Here is a 24424-nt window from a genome sequence, read left to right on the forward strand (position 1 = left end):
ATATACCTTTTTAGCCACCAGCGCGCTTGTAGCAAATGTGGGTAGAGCCCTTCCCAAATCTTCGCTTGCCAAGCCTAGCCATGATTTTGAAGCATTTGATCATTGTTTTGTGTGATGCTTGTGAAACTTCCCTTCCTTCCACAAAATGAGAACTTACGATACTGGAGAGACATACCCACCTCCCATCAGAAGTAGTATTTCATAGAATCATGGAAAGTGTGTGAATAAACTCATTTTCAGATTAACTTCAGCATATGAGTATTAAAAAGAGATATTCCTCATTCTGAACCACTTGCTTAACTTGGATCCACTTCCACGGAGTTGTTTGGCCAAAAGACATCTCCATAACAAGAAGAAGCCATCCTCAGTGGAAGGACACCCTGCCCCTGGAAACGTGACATGAAGCATCATGCCTGCCACTCAGGATATGTGAAAGCCATGTGGCACTTCAGGAACCCTTACAATACTTCTGACCTTGCTCATTCCACCAAAAGGCACAGCATCAGATGCAGCATGAAAAGAGTTCATGCAGCTGCATAGTTTGAACAGGTTGTCCCCTTATTTATCCCTGTACAGTCTCACAACAGCAAAACACATGCCCCTGCAGCCACAAAGACAAGCTATTGTAATTCTCTCCGTATTAAGTTTCCTCACAGGGTTTTCCTACCTCACACAATTAGTGTGGCATGCACCAGTATACTGGCCACAGGGACAGAGCTGCAGTGATCACATTACAGCCACCCATCACAGTGCCCTGCACTCAGATCAAAGAAAGCCTTCTAAAGCAAAGCATTGTACAGATTTGTTCACCACTGGTTGCAAAGTTATGCTTTCTTAAAATTGCCTCATCCTTGCATTTGAACCAGCACAAAGGAATGCTAAGTAAGTTTTCCTCCAGGGAAGCAAGTACCTTCCATGTAAGAAGTTCTGTGTGCCTTGGCAGGTCACAGCTGCCCAACACACAAGTGCTGCATGCTCAGTCAGTCCTCCAGTCTTCTGACTTTCAAAGGGTTTAACTTGAACCACTGTGTCACATCAGGAGAACTTCAGAGCTATACCATTTCCCTTCAGCCTCACACCTGGCAAAACCTTTCTTTCAATGCTTACACATCCTCCAATATGCAAATAGGTATCAGATCATCCAAAGCATAATCGCCATTACTTTTGCATTTGTTGTGATTAGTTAGTTCAAGTGGGTCCAACAGTAATGCAATTAGCATCCAAGGCACACAGCAGCAAGCACATTATCATCACAGAGAAATTAACAGGTAAGAATTGTCAACACAGTACCCCTTCACTTCTCTGAGGGACTCAGGTTGGAGTCCTTCACAGGTAAAAGTTGAATGCTGCTCTGAGGTCTCATCTACATGAAGTTAAGTCACTTTCCCAGGCCTCAGGGAAAACCCCAGCTTAAAGACCATGCCAACAGCTAAGCCTCCGGGCAAACTCTGCAGTACTTTCTAGCTCTGTTCAAATTAACAAGGAAATTAGTGCTACCTGAAGAGAGTAGTACACTGAAGCAATTGTCACCAAAGATACTACATCTATCTGTAGCCAGCATTTGTACTTGAAACTACATTTTTCCTGCTTACCTGGACAGGTTTTCCCAGTGGAGAAGCATTTCCAAGCTGCTGAAAGGAACCACCAATGTCTTCTATCCTCATTAGAGGCTGAACCACATTTGGAAAGAAGTTTTTTGTACAGCCCTCCTTCAAAGGTTCTTCACCCAGAGGGTGGTTGGGTACTGGAACAGGCTCCCCAGAGAAGCGGTCACAGCACCAAGCCTGACAAAGTACATGAAGCATTTGGATGATACTCTCAGGCACATTGTGTGACTCCTGGGGATGGTTCTGCGCAGGGCAAAGGGCTGGACTCCATGATCCTTGTGGGTCCTTTCCAACTCAGGATATTCTGTGATTCTGTGATACTCTCAGAAACAGATGCCTGAGAAAAGCGTTATCATATCTTCTCTCTTCAGCTTTAACTCAACAAATCATAGGTTTCAGTGCTGTTGAAGTGTAAAGCTTCAGGCTACTAAAGGAGATGTCCATCCTAGGCAGGTGCCCAAACAAAGCGCTTACATACTATGGGAACAAAGATCTTATAGTGAAAGTAGGAAAGTGGCTGGAAAAAGCAGCATGGGCTTCTCCTTCCTTGGGAAAAGTCAAGTCCATTCCTGAGATTGCCTTCTGTCAAGGACCCAGGTACACTTGGTGGAAAACACAAAGGATGAAGAAATTCAGTGTGTACCTCAAGGAGATTTAATCTTGAGGGAAAACAACCCATGATTTGAGTTGAATGTTATAGAAAATACTACAGTAGGAATTACTCGAAACTCAAGAGAATGAACATCACTACAAACAGGCAAGCATGGTTATGACTCAACACAAACTGGTCTTCGAAGTCAACAACCCAACATGCCTACTCTCCTGCCTTGAGACCACCTTGACAGATGGAGCCCAAGTCATCAAATGTTCTTAAGAACTTTTGACAGAGCTGTATGGAACATGAAGATCATATCTGTGTATAGGTAAAGGAACAGACAATTGTGATTAATGAGGATATAAAAACTTGAATGTTAAGTGTAAATACATTTTTAGCATGGAGTGTAAGTTGCAAGTGTTGGTGAGAGGAAACTTCAGGCATAAAAATGGAAAGAAGGAAAAAAGGAATGGGATGGGAGGATCAAATGTTCCTCCTACTGTTTGGCTTGTACACATGGGTTTTGCTTTTCCTATTAAACTATCATTATCTCTACCCATCTACTTGCCTTCCTTCTTTTTTTCTTATCATTTTGCAGTAGAGAGTGAGCAAGTAACTGACTTAGTGGTTGTTGACCAATATCAACCTGCCACACCTGTATCACTTCATGCTGTTCTTTTCCAATCATATAACAAAAATCATTAGAGACAATAGCAAGTATGAAACTTAAAAAGGTATATATATGTATGTATGCATGCGCATACATGGACTAAAGCAACAGCACTAACTACTTTCCTGAGCAACGCTTTGCACCAAACTTGCTCTCTCGAAATCTGGAGCTGAAGAAGCAATTTGAAAGTAATGGCTCTGGACCTGCCCCATATCCCTTAATGGTCCTTCTGCACAGTGCTCCCAGCGTGGAGAAGATGAAGGCTTGGCATGCTTGTACGGTATTAGGAGGGCTGTGCATTGCCACTGGCTAGGTTTGGTGCTGCTGCAGTGTTTACCTGCCCTGACTGACAGCCCCTCATCACTTGTATCCTGGTGCCATCTCCATGCTTGGTCCTGCTCCAGCAGATGCTGTCCTGCATGCCTATGTGTGCACACTCACACATGCACATGCACAGGACCGATGTGAATGATGCTAACCTTGTACCTGCAGATCTGTGAAACAGCAGGCAAGGTTAAGACCAAAAATCTCAGAGTCAAACATTACTGAATTCTCAGTTTCATTGAGAACAGTTTATATGGTTGTTTCCAAAACCAGTGATATTTAATTTAGTCCATGATTCTTGCTAGTCTTTCTGTCCAAATAACAAAAGCAAATATGGTGTATTATGCCAAAATTCACATCTGTTATTGGTATGAATTCACTTATTACAAAAAAAAATCCAACTGATTGAATTATAATCAGAATTTGAAACTTATCTTTAAATTTTCCTTGAAGATAGTTAAAGAGTAAATAAAAATTCATCACCGCAGGAGGAGATGCACATAGATGAAGAATTCAGATCTACATATTTGGCTAATCTACCATCCATTCGTTAGAGGATTATAGCATTATTCAATAGTCTATAAAAAGTCTTGACCTGGTAGTCAAACAAAACAATTATATGTCTAATAATTAACATGCAGGATGTTTTCTGCATAAAATAAGCCATATCACTATACTAGTGCAGCTTCTCTAATGAAAGTAAGTTTTATCATAGACTGAATATTTTAAAATATTTTTAGGTCAGGAAAAGAGCACATAAATGCCTTAAAGAAAAAAAATAACATGAATCAGTACCTTCATTAGTTGCATGCAGACTGTATATCTTTCTAATTGCTAAAAAGTGTGACATAAGTAACTCAGTTGTAAATTCTCCAATGTGGAGAATTTTTTACATTTTTTACATTCATTGGAGGATACAGGACAAATTAGCAATATGTCAGCAATCACTTTCAAAAAACAAATTCAACGATGATCTGGGGAAAAAAAATCTACTATTTTAACACAAAAGTTACTATGTTTTTTAAACACAATTCTTCAAAAATGGGGCAACTCAGGTAACACATTACGCAATGGAACCCTGGTTCTCCTCCTCTCTCCCCAGCCACTAAATACTGAGGAGAAGCTTTTGTTTAATTGCTAGTTACTGCCAAGTTGTTTACTGACCTCTTAAATTTTATATTACAGCATGCTGCTGTGTTAAAACTGAGCACAGATTAAATAGCTGCCTTAAAAAGCTCCTCCCCACCCACCCCTCATTGTATAAAGAGCACAATTCATCAGAAGACTCTTAAATTCCATATTTTTAACATGAGGAACAGCTGCATTGGGCTAGAAATAAATTATAATGAGGCATGATACTCCACTTGAAGGGAAGTTACCTTCAAGTACATCAACTTGCCAATTACAGTTGCAGAAAACATTTAACACAGACTTGTAAGAGCTTGAAACAAGGAGGAAGCAAGGAAACCTCACTGACTCATTGCCAATTCTGCAGTTGGTCTAACCTCCGCACTTAGGGGTAACAACAGATAGGACTGGAGGGTCAGAACAACCTGTTACCATTTTTTCTTCTTGGAACAAGAACATGCCATAATGAAGATTGGAATGTCACCTTTTATCACTGATGAAGTCTGCCTACTTCTCATATATGCTGTCAAATGTTAGGAACATCTAAAATTCCCTTTGGTTGAGTGCCTCCCTGCTGCCAAACTAGATCGATCCACAGTGCTGCATCACAGAGCAGAAGCCTCTAACCTGGAAAACAGGAGTCACTGTGCTTAAATACTTGATGGTTATTACTATTACTATTTTATGTCAAAACACTTGGTGTCATCTGTACTTTATGTACAGGAGGAAATACTTAATACACATGGGAGTGGGCTTGGGCTCAGGTTAGTCAGCTTCACCTTAGTCCTGGGAAGTGATAGATCAACTTACTTTGGAAACCATTTCCAAATGGACATAACCTCCTCAGACAAACTGACAAAGTATGGATTAGATAAGTAAGCAGTGAGATAGATGGCAAACTGGCTGAGCTGCCAGTGCCGGAGGGTTATGATGAGTAGCACAAAGTCCAGCAGGAGGAAAGTTACTAGTAGTATATCCCATAGGCTTACACTGGAGCAAATACTGTTAACACCCTCATTAATAACCTGGATGATAAAACTGAACGTACTCTCAGCAAGTCTGTAGAAGATACAAAACTGGGAGGACTGAGTGATACACCAGATGGTATCAGTCTGTGCTATCCAGCAGGAATGTGCTGCCATTCAGCAGGACCTGGACAGACAGACAGAGAGGAATCTCATTAACTTCAACAAGTGGGGGTATAAAGTCCTGTATCTGTGCAGGAATCATCTCAAACACCAGTACCCATGCTGGGGGAAAAGTGTCTAGAAAACAGTTTTGCAGAGGACAATCTTGGGGTTGCTGCTCTTGCAAACTTTGCTTGAGCAGGGGGGTTGGACCATATGATCTCAAGAAGTTTCTTCCAACCTCAACCATTCTGTGAGGTTCTGTGTCAGTGGAGATCTAATTAGTATCAGTGTAAGTTTGCTAAATTATTTTAAACAATATCATAAGACAGACCTAGAGGTTTTATTCAAGGTTTAGGGCCAGACTGGGCAAATAAGATGACTCTAAGAACACCTTAGTAGCTACATTAAATGCATCAAAATTAGAAGCAATTCACAGGGGTTACCTCCAATGAATGAACCAATTCAGACCACACTGAGGATAATCCAATGCTCGGTTCTGGAATAAGTAAGAGGGAATATTCAGTGTCTAATCAGTGGAACAACAACACTGCAGGCACAAAATCAAGACTAATATATCCCTTTCCAGAAATGTTTCCAAATAATTTATTTCTAACAACAGTAAAATACTGTGGCATCAGCACTATTTTGTTCCTCATAATCTAATGCTGGTTTGTCTTATATCCTGCAAGCACCAAAGCTACAATTTGTCAAGAAGTTTGTATTTATACACTGCTATACTCTCTAAAATGATTCAAAATTACTTTTCTGGAAATTGCGATGTTGTAATGTTAATAAACTGACATTTTTCTCCCTTTTTGAGATGGAAAGAAATACTTTGTTCATCAGTGAGAATAGTGTCGTGGGGGTGTAAAACACCTTGCACCACATACCAGTTAGAGGGGAGGTAAGAAGAGGAAGATAGATCGCTACTGTGACTTGTAATCCTACTGAAGAGAAACCCAGGCCTGAAGAGAGATATCAGGCTGTTACTCTAGGGCTAAGCCCTTTAAGAAGAATGAGGAAGGAAAGGGAGTGGGTAGAAGCCAGACTTTCTTTTCTGTTTGTGTGAAAACCACACTCTTGTTCTTTCACTGGATGATTTACATCAAGTTTACTAGAGAAGTAATTGACTGCTATGGTTATAAAGGAGTCAAAAATGTATGCAGAACTCACAATCTGAAACCTATTCTCCCTGCAGCCTATGTCAAATATTGTATCTTAAAATTATTGCTAAGACCACCTAATTATTTAAGATCTGATGGTACGTCCAACTGACGCAGAGCAGATGGCTCAGATCTCTGTAGGCACAGCAGTGCTGCACATCTGGCTAGAGCAGATACAGCTACTGCCAGGGAGAAGAGGGATGAGTCTGTGTAATGGTATGACTCTACAAATTTGTCCAATAAAGTAACCTATGAATAAAATTACTTGCTTAGTGAACAACAGCAGCCCACTTCAAACAACATCTGGCCTTAAACAGTGCATTAGGAAAAGGCAAAAAGGTACTGTGGAATTATTCAATTTACTAATGGAACACTGACTTAAGAAATTCAATCCAGGATAACGTTTTATTTGGTTTCAGCAGTACTCGCATTACTCCTTTACAAAATAGTAAGGGAATATGACTTTAAAGCTTCCTAAAATGGAGATTATTAGTAAAATAAAAATTTCCCTTCTAGAACTTTAGCAAGTGTCTTCTTTCTCAATTATAAACACAGAAGGGAACAGAAAGACAAGAAAATCTGGGAGATAACGTTGAAGACAACTGTTTAGTTTACCCAAAGGAATAAAAGAATTGTAATAAAACCATATGTGGATCTGAAGGTGCAGAATGAAAGAAAACAAAGTTGTACAAACTTTAATTTAAAAATATTAGCAGATACTTTCACATCTTCTAGGAACATTTTTAGTGGACCATGTTTTTTAGGAAGATGTTTAAACTAAATCAAAGAAGGATATGTTTGTGTTTGAAGATACGGAAGGACTAAGTTCCTCGTCTATATTCTCATCTTACTGCTTTGAAAATCACATAATCTTTGTAGTAGAATTAATGGAAGGAAAAAAACCTCACCACTAAAAAAGTCTTAAACTAGCATTAGAATATTTCCTGTCTCCAAATTGTCATAGCCACATGTATTGCATTATTAAGAGTAATGGGCCAGAAATAACAAGCTGCATGCTTGTGATAGAGACAAGATGAGCTGTGTGCAAGTCCAGAACAGATCTTACAGGAGGAATATGTTTTAAACCTTCCTAAAGGTGGAACGAATTCTAAGCTTAAAACAAAGTCAATAATTTATACTATCGAGTACAAAACATGATTGAAACAGCATCTGTATTCTAGATCTCATCCTGAGAGATCTAATCAAAATTAGTATTGAACAGTGAAGATTTTATCAATTGAGTCCCATAATGAAAACAGAAAAAGAAAAAATTCTATTACACTCTTAGTTGTGCATATATGAATCTAGAGTAACAGCTGACACTGATGTTATTTTGTACATTCAAGGCTTAACAGGGAGTACAATGGGAAAACAGAACGTGAGAACGTTCCTATACCTTTGATAGATTTTGTAGTTAAAAGGTCCTTTATTACTAGGCTGCAAATGGACAGACAGGAACAGCTATTTCGCAGTGTTAGAAGATTTAATAGCCATGTGCTAACACTTGTTACATTTATCTCAGAAGTTGCCCAGGAAATATATTATAATAATGCCGGAAGGGAAGTGAGAAAAAGATGGCAATTGTTTTCTTGGTACTTCAAAATGGGAAGGAAAATAGAAATGTGTGAAAACTCTATTGAGTCCCTGAAGTATGCTATATAGCACCTGCTAAAAAAACAAAACCAAAAGAAACCCAAAATACTCACCTCCTCATCCCCAAATGCAAACTGTCTGCATACTTTGTGAGAATTTCTCTGTTAACTATGATTGAAATGGATGTCTTTGTTTCTGCTTACGTTTTCTTTCAGGATCTTTTGAGGAAATTGTAGTATATTTTAACATGTTATTTCCGATGTCCCAAACTGCTCATTGAAAGGCAAAGACTATGGCAGGGTGGATGCAACTTACACCTCCAAAAAGTAATTTCTTCCTTCACTGAGGATTCTCATTTCTTCAGGGGAGGGAAACTGGCAGTGGCTAGTTTGATAAAGGCCCCAGAATGTCTCTTTGGACTAAACAAACTGAAAGCCTGCTCTTATACAAGGTCTGCCTTGCTTTAGGTTTGCTCACTAGCATTGAGCCAGTCATTCACAATTATGACCTAAGCAATATTTGAACCATATGTTTATATTTCAGAAACACAGGATGAACATTTTCAATAAGCCTTGCTACTAGGAATGAGGCTAAGTTACAACCAATTTGGAAATTTCCACTTGTAACCATTTTTTTGATACATCACAGCATTTAGAGACCCTAATCACAGGCCTGGACCATCATATTTGATGCTGTACAAACATGACACGAAGTCATCTTTTGTAGCTGAGAGAAATTTACATTTCCAGTTTTAAGAGCAAAAGGTGGCTCGAGGTGCTATAACAGAGCAACAGAGGTATCAGTGCTTGTCTTCTTCCCAACAAAGCAACCTCAGTCTTTGTTTGTTTGGCAAAGACTGTAATTTAAGATGCATTTCTAAAAATTGTATTTTTAAATTAAAAATTGATATGGGGCCAGACCATAAAATATAGAGGGACTTTTAATACAACAATATTTAGGAACTAAAAATCTCATGGTCATTAGGGTCACCTGGTATTGATAGAAAAGAATTCTTTTACATTAACAATGGCATGCTGTATTTAATGCAATGGAAGCTTTGTACTAGCTTTCCACTGCCTGGTACATAGCCTTTCTCAAGACATCACCCTTTCCAGTGCACTGACAAAAAATGAGAACTATGGCTCCTGCAGTGATGGTCACAGAGCTTCTAAAGGAACAGGAAAGAATTACAGCTTTTGTTTGTCGTGATATGGTTTTGGTTGATGTAGACAAAGACACATGCAGGTCGTGAACCTCCAGAAAACACATTTTACCTGTACTAACAGCAACATATACACCATTTAAAGATTTGCATGGCTCAAAAATCCACATGTATACACTATGCTGCATTAGCCTTCAAAAGTCTGAAAATAGTTTTTTATTGTCTCATAAGTTGAAGGATATTTTGGAATTAAACACGCTCTCCAGCAACAGTCAGACTACTATATTCTGCGTTACATAGAACTGGACAAATTCTCCACAGAGAGGTACAGAACAGCTGCAAAGTGTAGTCTTGCATGGTAGTGAGGAATAGAAGGAGAAGGCTGAAAAATATTTTGTTCATGCATCTAACATATATTTTGTACAAGTTTTTTAATAATTTCTTATATGACTAGGTTTTATCTTCACTCAGACATTGATTTTTTCTTTTAATCAGGAAAAAACTGAATCCGACTGATTGCCCAAGTCTATCCAAAATATACCACGTGGTTCAAATAGAACACAGGAAATATTTTAACTCTGAAAAAAAGAATAGAAAAACTTCTGTTCTTAGATACTACAATAGTTTATGTACAAGTAAGAAAAAGGAGTAGTTGAAAACACACATCTACAGAGATTACAGGTTGAGGAATCAGTTAAAACAAAGCAAATGAGACATGTACTAGTCTGACAGAGGAAAAGTTCACAAATTCTTTTGTAGTGCCCTGGCTAGATAGAACTCTATTTTCACCACCTGAATCTCTGTTTCCTCTGCATCCCTTCCTACCACACAGAGTATCCCAGTCCACTCATCAAGTAAAAAAAATAAGAAGTTGGAACTTTCTCCTTCAGATTCTTGTTTTCTAAATCCTTCCCTTACTCTTACCATACTGGTCTCATACTAGCCATGTCAGAGGCTTTGCCTGTAGCATCCGCTAAGAGCACTCCTGTAACGCAGCACAGTTGAAAGAAACAGCGGGTATACAGTCTAAAACAACCCCCTGTCCTGAAGTCTGACACCAAAACTCCCATATTGGCTCTTGTATCAGCTACTGCAGACGCCATGAAGAAGAAGGAGAGGAAGGCAATGTAGAAGATCCAAGGTACTGGGTCATATGGGTCAATCTTTCAATATGAAATATAGTATTATATAGACCACACTACCCTAAAAATAATTCTTCAGTTCTATAACCATAGGAGCAACTGCAAGGATAAAGAAGTACAGAAATTCTGGAGTGACATGAAAAGGCTCTGGCATCTGCTTCTCAGTGGGAACACACACTCCGGATGGCATCAGCTCTGAACCCACAAAAGAGCAATTGTACAGTGAAGCTCATGCACGCCAAGTCAAACAGCAGAATGACTTGTGAGTAAGGATGACTCAGGAATAAAATTGGTTTTGTCCATTCATAAGCCATCAAGGTGATGCTTAGACATCTTATTGGCAGATGTAAATTAGATGAAAGTTATTATTATTTCAGAAAGTGCAATTCTGCCATGAAAATAAACATATCAATATTTCAAAACCTATAAAGTGGCAAGACACAAAATCTGTACACTTCATTTTCTACCTTGACAGACAAATCTATCAGTGAGACTTCCAGTTACATTGGATGGTGTAAGCAAGACAAAATACCTAATCCTAAACTCCCTCAACATCCTCCATGGAATTTCATTCTTTTTACATTTCATAGTAATAACAGCATTTCCATTCATTTCGAATGCACCTACCACAGAACACAATTCTGCCCCACCCTCTACCACAGACCATCAGCCATTATCTGCCACAGACCATCAGCTCATCCAAAGGCTTAGGACTGTCTCAGTTGCATTTACTCCTCTTATCCATCTCTACTCTCTGTGTAAGAGCAGCTCTGAACAAATGCTGTCTGCAAAGGGAGGAACGTTTCCCCTTTACCCAGCCAAGTGGAAAGTGTCTCCCAGCCTGAACTGCCCTCCAACCCTGAAGGAATAATATTTCTTGAATTAAGTCATTCCTCTAGGTGAGGAATTCCACTTTGGGCAGGGGAAGAGTGTCAGGCTAGACAAATTTTTAAGTACAAGTAGACCCAGTAGCTCTTATGATCCCACTGACCACCTGTATGTGTGTTGGAGAAGTCACTTTTTGATAGCCTTGTACTAGCTTTGAGCATGTTTCCTGAAATACTATTTACAAGGCTTGCAGACAGCTGCAAAGCATTTCCAAACAGACTATTACAAATAATGCTGAATAACTATCATTCAGCAAGACTTTACAGACATTGTTGCCTCCTTAGGAAAAAGATTGACTGAGAACACTAAATCAATACAAGTCCAAGCTTATCCTTGGCTTCAGTGTGAGACTCAAACCTGGGCTTCAAGCATTTTGAACACCTTTATATTTCCTTCAAGGCCTGTGTAGGTTGGCACTGACCAGCCTTGAAAATTCTTAATCTGCTCTAGGTCCTCGATAATATTACTTGAATATTATCTAGTGGGCTATATAGCAAAAAGCGTTTTTTTACTAAAAACATTAAAAAGAAGGTTTTACACTGAGGTCTTCCATCTGCCTTCCCATTCCTTGACAGCAGCCAAATCCCTCTGTCCTGTCTAAAATCTAACAACTTTAAGTTGTTAGATGTCAGAAAAAATACTCCCAGACTTTGTTTGAGAAACTCAAACATTCAAGTCTTGGAGGGAGTTGCAATACTCAGAGCAGAATCAGTCTTCCATATTTACTATTTCAGAAACATATTGAAAATAAATCAATTTTGTACAAGCAGCTCTGTAGCAGGTCTTAGTTTTTCTCTTTGGCATTTGACATCATACATTAAGAACTGAGAAGCAGTAACATTGTATTCTAGCATGTTCCCATTATAAACAGAAGTACATACACTCATAGAAAGTAACAGGAATTACCACTATAAACCAGGAGCTAATCTGTCAGTCAAAACAAGTAGGATTATTCTGATGAAGTACAAAAATTATCATCAACACAAGTCACCTTAGGTTTCGATGGTTCTCAGAGATTTAAGGTGCAATTCCTTTCATCCAAAATTGGATGCCTAAAATAGGTCAGATTAATCTCAACCAAGACCTACCTGTTTCTCTCTAGTGACTATACAGACAGCCCAAGGTGGCTAGTTCTGACACAGGTATACAGAGAAAGGGGAGATTCGTCTTATTCAAGAAGTCTACAAGTTACCAATAAGGTCCCTCTCCATAGGAGAGCCAAGATTTATCAATAAATGTTTTTACATTAGGAAGCATCAATTCTGTAGAAACTGGTGGAAAAGTGATTTGAAATACAGAGTGATTATAGTTTTACACATTCTAGAACAAAAACAATTTAAAAAATGGAGAGAGTAGACTAAAAACCTAATTGAAAGGGCCAAACAACAAAACCTACCTTCCCCACCTCACTTATCTGAAAAGACATAAAAAGGCCTTAGTTTGTCAACTCTCACAAAAATAAAACCTGAGGAAATCTCACATGCAACAAAGAAGTGAAACAATTTAAGCTAAAGGACAACACCAGCAGTAAAATAACAACAACTAAACAAAACCAAAAAAAAAAAAAACTAACCAAAATAAACTGGCTTTGAACTTGCCTTAATGAAAAAATTAGTTTTCAATTTTCACAGGAGCTCAACTGGGGAACAGCCAGCCTATAACAGGGCAAAGAGCCAAACTGAAGATAGACTATAACAACCTTCTCAAAGATTTATATACTACAGCAGCTGTGATAGAAAGAGGAAAGACAGGATTACTCAGCAAGTCCCTTCCAATCCTATGCTCCTAATTTCAGTTTCTACTAAATAGCAGAGGTCAAGCTGATCAAAGAGCAAAACAGCACCAGTGTTCAGGTAATTCAAGATACAACTTCAAATCTCTCCTCTTCTTTCCCCATCTCATCAGCATCACAACTCTCTCTGCCTTCATCTGACCCTAAGCCTCTAGTACCAGATAGAATAAGAAGGCCTATTTTCTTCAATTAAATCACTTCTGTCCTGATAGTGAAAACTTAAAAAGACAGCTTCCAATCCCTCTTCCTTCATTACCACTGAGAGAATAGAATACTCTACAGATACATGATAGAAAATAACTTTAATTCATCCTAGCAGCACCTTTATTCATGCACAATATGATATTGCATTTCAAACTTGAAGGATAACCCAGACAAACAACACCAATAAAACACTTCCTTTAGGAAACTATATATTATTATACATACTTTTGGTAACTAACCATTAGATATAACGTAGAAGACACACCCTATTTTCATTTGCAATGCAAGTTTATCTCACCAGAAGAGTTTCCTTGTCTTACTCCAGCAGAGCTCCACAGCATAAATGAGCCCTAGTGCTAGCTGGTAGGCACCAGATAAGCACTGACTGTAATGAGAAGAGACCTTTAACCTGGGCCATAAAGGAAAGTTCTTGTTCTCTTTGGGTGGATAACTGAATATCAGAATAAAGAAAGCAAAACAGCAGCACCTGTGAAGGTGGCACTGACATTCAGAAAAATCCTTAGAAAGTTTCTAGGCAAGACTGGGTACTTTATGAGAGTATATGTTACCTAAGTAAAATATAAATATAAACCAGCTGCAATCTCTGTACTGAAGTGTGAACTACTGTAAGAGTGGAAATACTTACAAAAATGTTTTAGAAAGAAAAAAAAATGGATGAACATTCATATAGCAACATTTTTTTGAAAAAACCCACAAAACTCAAACCAACTACCCTATCTGAAGAGTGAACAGCACCCAGAAGCATGCCTAATTTTCAGAACCAGTGTGGTTAACTCAGGAGAGAGATGCCATGCCAGTCCTCCTCCTGTTGATACCCCCAGTTGCACTGCTTTACACTACATTCAAGAGAGAAGAGGCAAGGACTTGAGGCACCTGAGGGTGCAGAAACCCACACATTAGGCAGATGTATATGCAAGTGTTGCTGGTAACAGCTGGTAGAAGATGTTCTGTGTGGCAAAATGCAGTAAATAGCTCAGTACTCTCTGGAAGGGAAGAAGGGAATATGATGGGACCAGGGAAATGTGGATGGCTGCTGATGGGGGCAAGGGAGTTTTGTGTAGTGTGTGGCATTAAAGTGGTGGATGCTCTAAGGGGATGTGTTTATGTAGTGTAGCTAAAGATCATTAGAAGTCCTATTTAGGCTTGATTAAAGGAAAAGTTTCTTCAGGCAATTACTGACGGAAAAAGTCATTATCAAGGGAGTAGGAAGTGACTTGGGACAGCAATCATATCCTCTAACTATTTTTGGTGAACCCAGATTGATTTTGATGACCAAAGTCACATTATTTTTAGTTAAACTCTATACCAGGAAAACCACAATGATTTAACATTTGTTGTAGCTTTGACTTAGTGCCCCCGTGAGAAGATGGTGGAAGACAATTTGTGTGAGTTGTAATTCCAGGGGGAGTGTATTGGGATAACTAACCTTTCACCTGACTAAGCACTAAGAGACTCGAGGGGGCAAGTCACTGAACCTAGGCAACTTACTGAAAAAGAAAAGAAAAATAGGAGACAAAGCTGAGTGGCTTTATACGACCCACTCACAGCTTGAAACTAGTCCAGAGCTCAAAGAAGGCTGTACTGACATCAAGGGAACCTCATTATGAAGAAAGAACATGGTGTTATAAATAGGAAAGGATAAGTAAAACATCCCCTCCAAAATGCTGCTGACCCTGGTGAGAAGGTATATAGTGACTATATAGGTTATTTCTGAACAAATGATTTTTCAAAATTGCACATTTAATGTTTTCTGAGATGCTAAAAAGAATCATTGCTGCTCTTAGCCAAGCTCTTCCCCGCTAATTGCAATACAGCTGTTATTAGCCAATTCCCCTGGCCTCTCCAGCTTCCACAGTAATTTGAAACTCTGATAATATTTTTCATTTTTGGTTTTTTTTTCTGTAGAAAAAATCAAAAGCATTTACTTTCTGACAGCATGACACAGGCTACAGACAGCCTGACGCCAAAGCTTTCTGCAAATCAATATGTTTAATGCATTGAAGTCAGTAAAATCTCCCAGGTTATTCCAGGCTTGTTTGAGGAAAAAACAAAAAGCTAGGAAACTGTGTAGATATGGATTTAATATTCAATTTTTTTACTTAATTAACAGAAATCCATTTAAGTTACTTTGGGTTCCAATTTAGAGTATTTTTCTCAAAAACTTTTTGGTAAGCATGGAGAAAAATTTAATGTAGTAAGTGGAGTCAGATACACTGAAACACAGGTTGGTGTGAGATTTGTTTATTTGCATACAGACAAAACACTGAATAAATCCCAAAGATTGCAAGAACAAAGATATTATCAGTCCCACCACACCAATTTTCTTTCTCCCCATCTCCCAAATAACTTTTTTTCACTTGAATATTGCTTTAGTCACTCTGCTCTTTCCCACAGGCTTTCCTCATTTACTTAAGATACTTCTCATTTTCCTTAATCTTCAGTTTTTATTGCTCCAAAGCATCTTTTCTGCCTATATATAAAGTTTACTGACTCTTAAATACAACGACCAGAGGCAATCACACAAGTGAGGAAACCAGTCATTCTACTCTCAAGCCCACCGGAATTGTTTTTCTTCCATTCAGCCTCAAAAATTCCCCAGGGACTCCCATTTACCATACCTACTTCCTACCTCCCACTCCACAAAAATGTGTAACAAGATAAAAGGAATAAACCTCACTAAAAAAACTGCCATATTTTCTAGTCTCAATTCATCTCTCAAACCCATCAAAAACCATTATCATATATCTAAAACATGATTACAGCCTATCCTGTAAAACTTTATAATACCATAGAGCAATTTGCTGTCAATCTTTAAAAGATACTACATATGGTACACCAAGTTCACTATATGTCATGCAAAGTAGAAGAATTTTTGTTGCTTATAATTGGAAGTGCGGCTTAATAAACTTCAGTTCTATGTACAACATTGGGCTGCCAAAATATATAAAATCACAGTGAATCTTTTTCCCCCTTAACATAATATTAACTATGATGCTTAAACACACACTGCTTTAGATGCAAATATTAATAATTTCATTCTAATATTTCAAAAAGAATGAATGCAATTATTTCATCAAAGTAGATGCAGCGGCAGGTAAGCAAGAAGAGGTAACTGTTAGTAGTTTGTGGAAAATAAATTTAGTCTTTCAGTCAGTATGGAATTGGTGGTTAGAAAGAATAATCTTGCCTTTCTTTTACATCAGAAGGTGTGTGATGAAGTTCCAGAAGCCTCATGCTTCTTTTTTGAATACTGACAGTCCAGATTAACCCAATAATATTTGCAATAGTTTTTACAGGGTTTTTATTGAAAATCTAGAAAGTGATATTCAAGGTACATCATACAATTGTCAAAGTCATCATCGCTTATTTCTCTCTCTCAGTGTATCCTTTCTGCTAAAAAGCTTCATCCTGGTGCATTGTAGTGCTACAAGAAAGTAGGGTCCCTGCCATGAATTCCAGAACAGTCTGACTACAGCAGCTCTTGGGAATGGCATTTTTTTCAGAAAATATGCATTTTAGAAAACAAGCACCATTTCCTCCTTTGTGTCTCCTCTTTATTGTGATCTAGAGAAAGAAGATTTTGGCAATGTTTTCTGAAGAAACAGCTGTAATGTCACATAACAGCTCCATGCTAAAAAAACGCAAAAAGATGTACAATGAGACTAAAAAGGACCTTTTTTACCTCAACAGAACTCCAATCTGAGCAGCAAAGTTTGTATTGAACTAGCATTCTCAGGGATCTCAACTGTAATTTTTGCTTCCTACACTACAGACCTCAAACTTTGCAGATAGCTTCTCAGTCCATGAAAATATCTGTTCTATCTCTTAAGTTTAAATATGGCATATGTAACACTGTAGCATCTAGAAAATCCCAAAAACATGGCTATAAACTCTTCAGAAGGAATAGGCAAAGAAGTAGAGGTGGTGGAGTAGCCCTATATGACAGGAAGTGTCTAGAGCTTAATGATGGTGACTATAGGGCTGAATGTTTATGGGTAAGAATCAGTGGAAGGCCAACAGGGCTGATATCCTGGGGGGATTCTGCTATAGGCCACCCAACCAAGATGAAGAGGCTAATGAAATATTCTCCCAGCTGCTTATAGACTATAGCAGAGAAGGTTTACATTGGCTATTAGGAAACACTGTTTTTACTGAAAGCATTGGCACAGATTGCCCAGGGAAGTATTGAGTCATCATCCCTGGAGGTATGTAAAAGACATATAGGTGTGGCACTGAGGGATATGGTATAGTGGTGGACTTGTATTGGGTTAATGGTTGGACTCAATGATCTTAAAGGTCTTTTCCGACATTAATGATTTTGTAATTCTGAGTCAGGCAGGCAATAGAAAAAAATACTCTGCCAACAAATTTTGTACTCTTTTATACACTAGTAGTATATGCAAAAACTCCAGTATAGTCCATTGGCATATGAACCAGAGGCCAAATTCCTTTCTGCTGTGTAATGGATCAGCTCAACCAGTTGACTTTGAATAACTTCTGCCACTTCATTCCAGCAAAGAATTTGCCCCAGGGTCTTGCTAACGCTTTTCATCATAAACCCTAAAGGGGTAGTAATCCTGAAGCTCAAATGAATTAACACACTAGGTTTCTATGGCTCAGAAGAAGGAAAAGTTGTTCAGTCTACTGTGAAAAGAAGGTATTTGTCTTATAAATGAAAAAAACCAAACAAACAGAGTATTTTCAAAATAAGCATGCATATGGCAGTTACAAAATATAAATTATCACTTCTAAGCACATAAAAGGCTAAATATTATGGATGGCAGGACATAGCAATGCTCTTCTGGAAGCTTCTCATGAGGAAGGCAAATGCTGCAATCTTTAAACTGTGACGCACACAAGGAAGACCACTGAAATCACCAGGACCTTGTTGTGAGGTGACCTACAATTGTGCTTCCCAGTGCAAGGCTAGAAGTATCAAGCATCCTAAGGAGTAGCTGATACCACACTTTTTTTTTGTACCTATAAAATGATTACACCAAAAGATTTTAAACAACAGCAAGGTGGGAATCTCAGAATCACAGAATCAGTAGGGTTGGAAGGGACCTTTGGAGTTTATCTAATCCAATTCCCCTGACAAGGCAGGGTCACCTACAACAAGTTACACAGGAACATATCTGGGTGGTTTTGAAATGTCTTCAGAGAGGGAGACTCCACAATGTCCATGAACAGTGTGTTCCCTTGGCAGAGGGTGCTCCGCCCCCGTCAATGTAAAGAAGTAAGAACCTCATGTTGAGGTGGAACTTCTTGTGATTTAGTTTATGTCCATTGCTCCTTGTCCTTTTGCTGGGCAACACTGAAAAGAGTCTGGCATCCGCTTTTGAGATATTTATTGATAAGATCTTTTCTCAGTCTTCTCTAGACTAATCAGGCCCAGCTACTGCAGTCTCTTCTCATAAGAGAGATGCTCCAGATCCCTAATCATCTTTGTAGCCCTCCACTGGACCCTCTCCAGTAGCTCCTTGTCTTTTTTGTCCTGAGTAGCTCAGAACTGGACACAGTACACCAGATGTGGCCTCACTAGGGCTGAGTAGAGGGGGAGGATCACCTCCCTCAACATGCTGGCCTCACTCTTCCTGATGCACCCCAGAATACCATTGACTTTCCTGACCACAAGGGCACACTGCCAGCTCACAGTCAACTTGTTATCCAAGATTTCGAGGTCCTTCTCTGCAGAGCTGCTCCCTACTAGGTCAGCCCCCAAGCTGTACTGGTACTTGGAGTTATTCCTCCCCAGGGACAGGACCCTGCACTTGCCTTGGTTGAATCTCACTAGACTTCTCTCTGCCCAATTGTCCAGCCTATCAAGGTCCCACTGAATGGCAGCACAGCCTTCAGGTAGATTAGCCACTCCCCCCAGTTTTGTATCATCAGCATAAGATGGTAAAACACAGTACTTGTGTAGGCCTAGATTTGTTGCATATATTTAATTATTCTGAAGAAGAGATAATAACCAACCACTAATTAAATCAGCGAGATCTAAAGAAAGCTGTTACGAAATTTTGAGTGACCTCTGATTCAAATGGGGTCTGTGATGGCAGGGAAAATGCCAGGCTGCCAATTAAAGGTCTGGTGATTGAGTAGATTAGCAGGAACTTCTCACGTTGATTGCTAGATCTTAAACTAGCTATTATAACTCCAGGAAAAATTACAAGTTTCATGTGAACAAGTCTTTCCCTAAAACAAACACACACTTGCTCAAAAAGCAGCAATATCAGCCTCAAAAAATATTAAGAAAGGCACTACTCGAGTTATGACTTCTTATAACTTCCTGGAACAGCATTTTCTTGCTGGTTGCCTACCTTAAAACAAACAAAAAAGGACAGAAACAACAAAAAAGAAACAACGGCTGAAAAATATTAGGGCAATGAAAAACTTGCTCAAAGACAAAGAGATATACTAAACTTTTCTACATAACTATTTCTCAAGAAAATTTATTTTTATGCTTTTTATTCAGCTACAATTCTGTAAAGATATCTCAGAAGTTTCTACTGTAATTGCTGCAGAGGATTAAAAGAAATGGTCCCAGTATTTTCAGTGAGACAAAGAATATGAAGAATCGCAATAATATAGAATAGTATGGAGAATGTAAATTACAATACCTTCAACAGAGCATAATTAAATTTTGTTAAACATTGCTGTGAAGTGTATCTACTAGTCATGTTTAGGTTAAAACAGTGAAGACGACAACATATTTTTTCTGCTCAGGTTAACAGCTCTAGGTGAAGTTAATATGAGTGTGAATTCAAACTCCTAACCAGAAATAAACCCCAAGCTATTTCATCCTGCAATATTCTGGAAAAGAACAACACTTGTGCGAAATCACTTGAATAGGAGAATCTTAGTGCCATATGTTGGTAAGAGAATAAATCTTATTTCTTTAAGTGGGTTCTTAATCAAGGGGAATTTTGGAGCACATAAAAATTTACATGTCTTAAATATGAAAACTTTCATCAGAAAACTGAGTTCTCACTCTTCCTTTGAAGTCCCACAAACAACTCCACCTCAGCCACAAGGTGTTCATCTCACGTTCAGGAGTCCATGTGACAGTGAAACAACACCTAAGTTACAAAACATCAGATCTGCTCAGGCTTGTTTTCTAGAGTGTAGATGGAAGAAGTAATATCCTGTACTACGCGAGCATAACCTGGAACACTCACACTAGAGTGTGAGGGACCTCATTTCCAGGCTCTCCCCACAGCAAAGTTGCAAATTTCATGTAGCTGCAAGAAAGCCTTGCAAGAGGATAGCACAGCCCAGTGGCTGGGCAACTTAGAAAGGGAGGGAAGAGCCATCAATTCATGCAAACAGTGAGGTCCCTCATATCTGTCAGGCAGGTATGGTGACCACAAAGCCTGATGAGTCCTTTTAAAAAATCCTGCTATGGGGACCTACCTCCGGAGAAGAGCCTGCACGCCACAGCCTGTAGGCACTGGACTCTGCTCAGGCTTGGCTATGGGCTATTTCAAGGCTGTTTCTGCTGCGTTTGCACGTTTCCACCCAATTCTGGCATGCACTACAGAGGGAGATTGTGTGTCTCAGCCCCATGTCTTTATTGAGCCTTTCTGGGACTGGCTACTGAAGACACCTGTTTCAGCCCTAAATATGACAGCAGAGAAGCACAGAGGCTACATCCTGCCCTTTGTTCTTACAAGTAAAGCATTTCTGGCCCAACATTGTAAACATGTCACAATTCCCCCACCAACTGCAGTGGGAAGTGTATTGCATCTTCTATGCATTGATTTAACTCTCCTCTGTATTTGCTTCTGAGAACAAAAGTGTTGTCCTTGAGATAAATTTCCTTATCATAATAATACAGACACTAAAAACAATGAAGGAAAGAAAAACACTAGGAAAAAAAAGTGTATTACTTAAACAAAATAATAAACCATAAATCACTACAGTGACAGGATTAAATGCGAAACCTTTAATTATACATTTAATCACTTGCCACCCTCTTATTTTCCTTGCAGTAACGTTCAAGAAGCATCAATAAGATTTTAATTTGAGGGTGATTTTACTTTATTTTATATGCGAATTGAAAATGCAATACACATAGAAATGGTTTTAAGAATAAAAATAATACTAACTTTAATCTTCAACTATGTCGACATCTTATTGAGCACCTTTATTTCTCTCAGTCACAATGATCCTCATTTAATGATACCCCTGTGTCAAAACACATCAAGCCCATACCCTTTGCACAGATATTATATAAAATAAAGTAGAACTAAGGGGCAAATAAGTGGTGGCTTAGAAAGTACAATACTGTATTAAAATAAGAGAGTGTAATTCCACTGCTGAAGAAAATACCAAGTTATTTGTGAAGTATGGACAAACCTACAACCCCAGGTTGTATCTGCACCACTGCCTTTTCCACAGGGAGGCAAGAAGCAGCTGCTAGAACAGAAAAGTGTCTCCTCAGCATATGAACACCTTCTCCTATCGATTCTAGAGTCCAGCAACAGAGAGCAGAGCTGGTTGTTGATGTTGCTGTTGGGTTCAGAGTGGCCAAGGGAATTACCCAATTTCTGTAAAAATTCTGTACACTAAATTCATCTTCCAGCACACTCAGAGGAGTACTTACTGAAAATAAATAAAAAAAAAACCAAAGTAAAAAAAAAAAAGGCAAAAATAGCATAATTGCCCTTCTTCTGACTGGAGCATAAAGCAAAGTCCAGACAGCTTTTGCATTCAGACAGATCCCCTCAAAGAACATGGAGTAGGAAAGAGCCAAAATATTGCTTATATGCTAAGAAAAAAACATTTGATACTAAACACATCAAATAATAGCAATTGTAAAGGTACTATTGTCCTGTTAGGTATTTCTTTCCCTATCAGAGAGCAGTTGACAGGAAAATGGTTGTCCTCTGGAGTACCTTTTGTTTTGTTTGCTTTACTGTGTTGAAGGCTTTGGCCAGTTGTCTTACAATTCCTAGTCAGGGTAGACTTTCACACAGCTAAAACTGTAACTCAGGTACTCTACATCTTCCTTTAAAAAAGAAGTGTCCACTGGGCCTGGGGTGCAGGGAAGATGGGTTTGCTGTGCTCATGCTTTTTGCCCCAGCAGAGCGGTCAGAAGCATACAGGGCCTTGCCAATGTTTAGGGTGCAGAAATGGGCAGGACCAAATACAGTGGGGAAACAACAGCTATCCCAATGGAGGAGGGCAACATTTTTATTATGTCTCTTGTAGAGGCAGAAACCACCAGACAGAGGAATCTCAGGTAATCTTCAAGTTTTGTTTGGATTTTCTGCCATATTAGTCATCTGTTTCAATTTGCATCAACTTTTTGAAAAATAAGTCATCCTTTGTACATGGGACTCTTGATTCTCTTGAATTGGCTTGTTGCTACTTGACAGAACCCCTGGCTCACTGCTGTGAACTGGAGGAAATTCTCCAGAACCTGCTGCAGTCTCTTCTTCTACCACCTTTTGGAATAGGCAAACCCAGAGAGAAAAGGGGATAATTTAATTAAGTTCTGACTATCACATAAAGCTACTACATGCTTGCTTCTCAGTTAGGTAATTTTTTCCATTGTGTTTTGTAAGCAAGAAAAAGTTGTCTAGGGAAAGCAGAGAACACAGGCCCACATCTGTAGGAATTTAAGTACAGTCAGCACTGGGAAAATGAGTTTTCTTCCTTTCTTTCCTCTCTTGGATCTCTTTTTGAATCATGAGGAGTTTGGACTCATTCAGTAATAGTTAGACATTTTTGTTTCACCCACCCAATTTGAAAAAAGCCCTAACAGCACAGTGTGCATTAAAAAACCCTACTACACAGAACTGCTATTTATTAAATCCCTGTTCAAGGCTTAACCTGAAAATATAGGAGGTGTCTGGCTTAGTGCTTCTGAATGCATGTGGGGCATCAGAGTCCTGGAAACATGAGACATTTTGATCATCTTGTTCTCAATAATTACTGGATAAGAAATTTCTGAGCCAACGCTTAAAGCAGGCTCAGTCACTTTGTACCTGACAACAAATGACTGAAATGACAGGACATTTACTCACCCTGTCAGCAAGATGATATGTAGGTCTTTGGAGTTTTTCTGTCTTCCCCTTCTCTAGTCCAGTCATGCATCAGGTTCCTTAGAGATACAGGACAGCCAAGTGAATTTATGTTTCTTGCTCTGTGTGTAAGATGGTTACCTGTGACAGAGAGGACATAGAGACCAAATGTGGCATATGAAAGCACTGGAACAAACATTTCCAATCATACTGTAATTCAAGCAGTTCCTGCCTTCAATAGTAGCCAATATGGAGCAGTAAAAACCCCAAGAGTTGGTTTACAAATAAGCAGCCTGGGGGGATTGTTGTTTAGTAAGGACCAGAACCTTTTATGCTGACCTGTTTAGTTGTAAAGAAATAATATGTGTGAGGAGAGTTTTCAGTGGTTTACTCAGTTAATTCCATTAGTTAACAGAGTTTAAAAAACCCCAAACTTATTATCCCAACTTTGTTTTAACTTTGTTAACTAGTGGATAATAAGTTGGGGTTTCGTTTGTCAATGTTAAATGCATTTACTTTTAGTTTCTATCCCACTGGTCGGATATTACAGCAATGGCCAAGATCCTTTCTGAAATATTCATTTAATCTCACCATTCTACACATAATCTCTTCCCTGTACCATCTCTAAACTATCTTTTCTACTTGTTCTTCACTCCAGAAAGTTTTCCTTAAAGATTATTTGCTTTTTTTTGTGGAATACCTATAGACTTTTCCTCTCTAAGGACAAACTGGTTAGACCTAATATATCTCAAAATTGTGACCAATCATTTCTGTTTCCTTCTTTTGCTTCCAGTACCACCAAGTGAGTTGAGGGAGACCAGTTCAAAGCCAAGTTTGATAATCGTCTATGGCACTTTTCTGCTCCATTTCCTTCAGAAATACTATGCATCTGGTAAAGAAGCAGAAGAGGAGAATTTGGAACACATGCACAGATGATATCCTCTATGGCCACTGGGCTGCAATAGGTCAAGGGGAGA

The 24424-nt window shown here is 38.8% G+C and overlaps 1 protein-coding gene across 17 annotated transcripts in view; it reads right to left on the reverse strand.

Annotated features, from left to right (window-relative positions):
- The window catches only part of LOC108496469 (poly(rC)-binding protein 3-like), a 492944-nt gene that overhangs the window by 368922 nt on the left and 99598 nt on the right, over positions 1–24424 (reverse strand). For all 17 annotated transcript variants that reach the window (XM_017813195.1, XM_017813196.1, XM_017813189.1 and 14 more), the window contains exon 2: positions 23451–23588. The gene's annotated coding sequence lies outside the window, so the exon portion shown is untranslated. The remainder of the gene's footprint in view (positions 1–23450; positions 23589–24424) is intronic.

Source organism: Lepidothrix coronata, unplaced genomic scaffold (assembly GCF_001604755.1).
Source record: "Lepidothrix coronata isolate B3197 unplaced genomic scaffold, Lepidothrix_coronata-1.0 Scaffold40, whole genome shotgun sequence".
Classification (NCBI taxonomy): domain Eukaryota; kingdom Metazoa; phylum Chordata; class Aves; order Passeriformes; family Pipridae; genus Lepidothrix; species Lepidothrix coronata.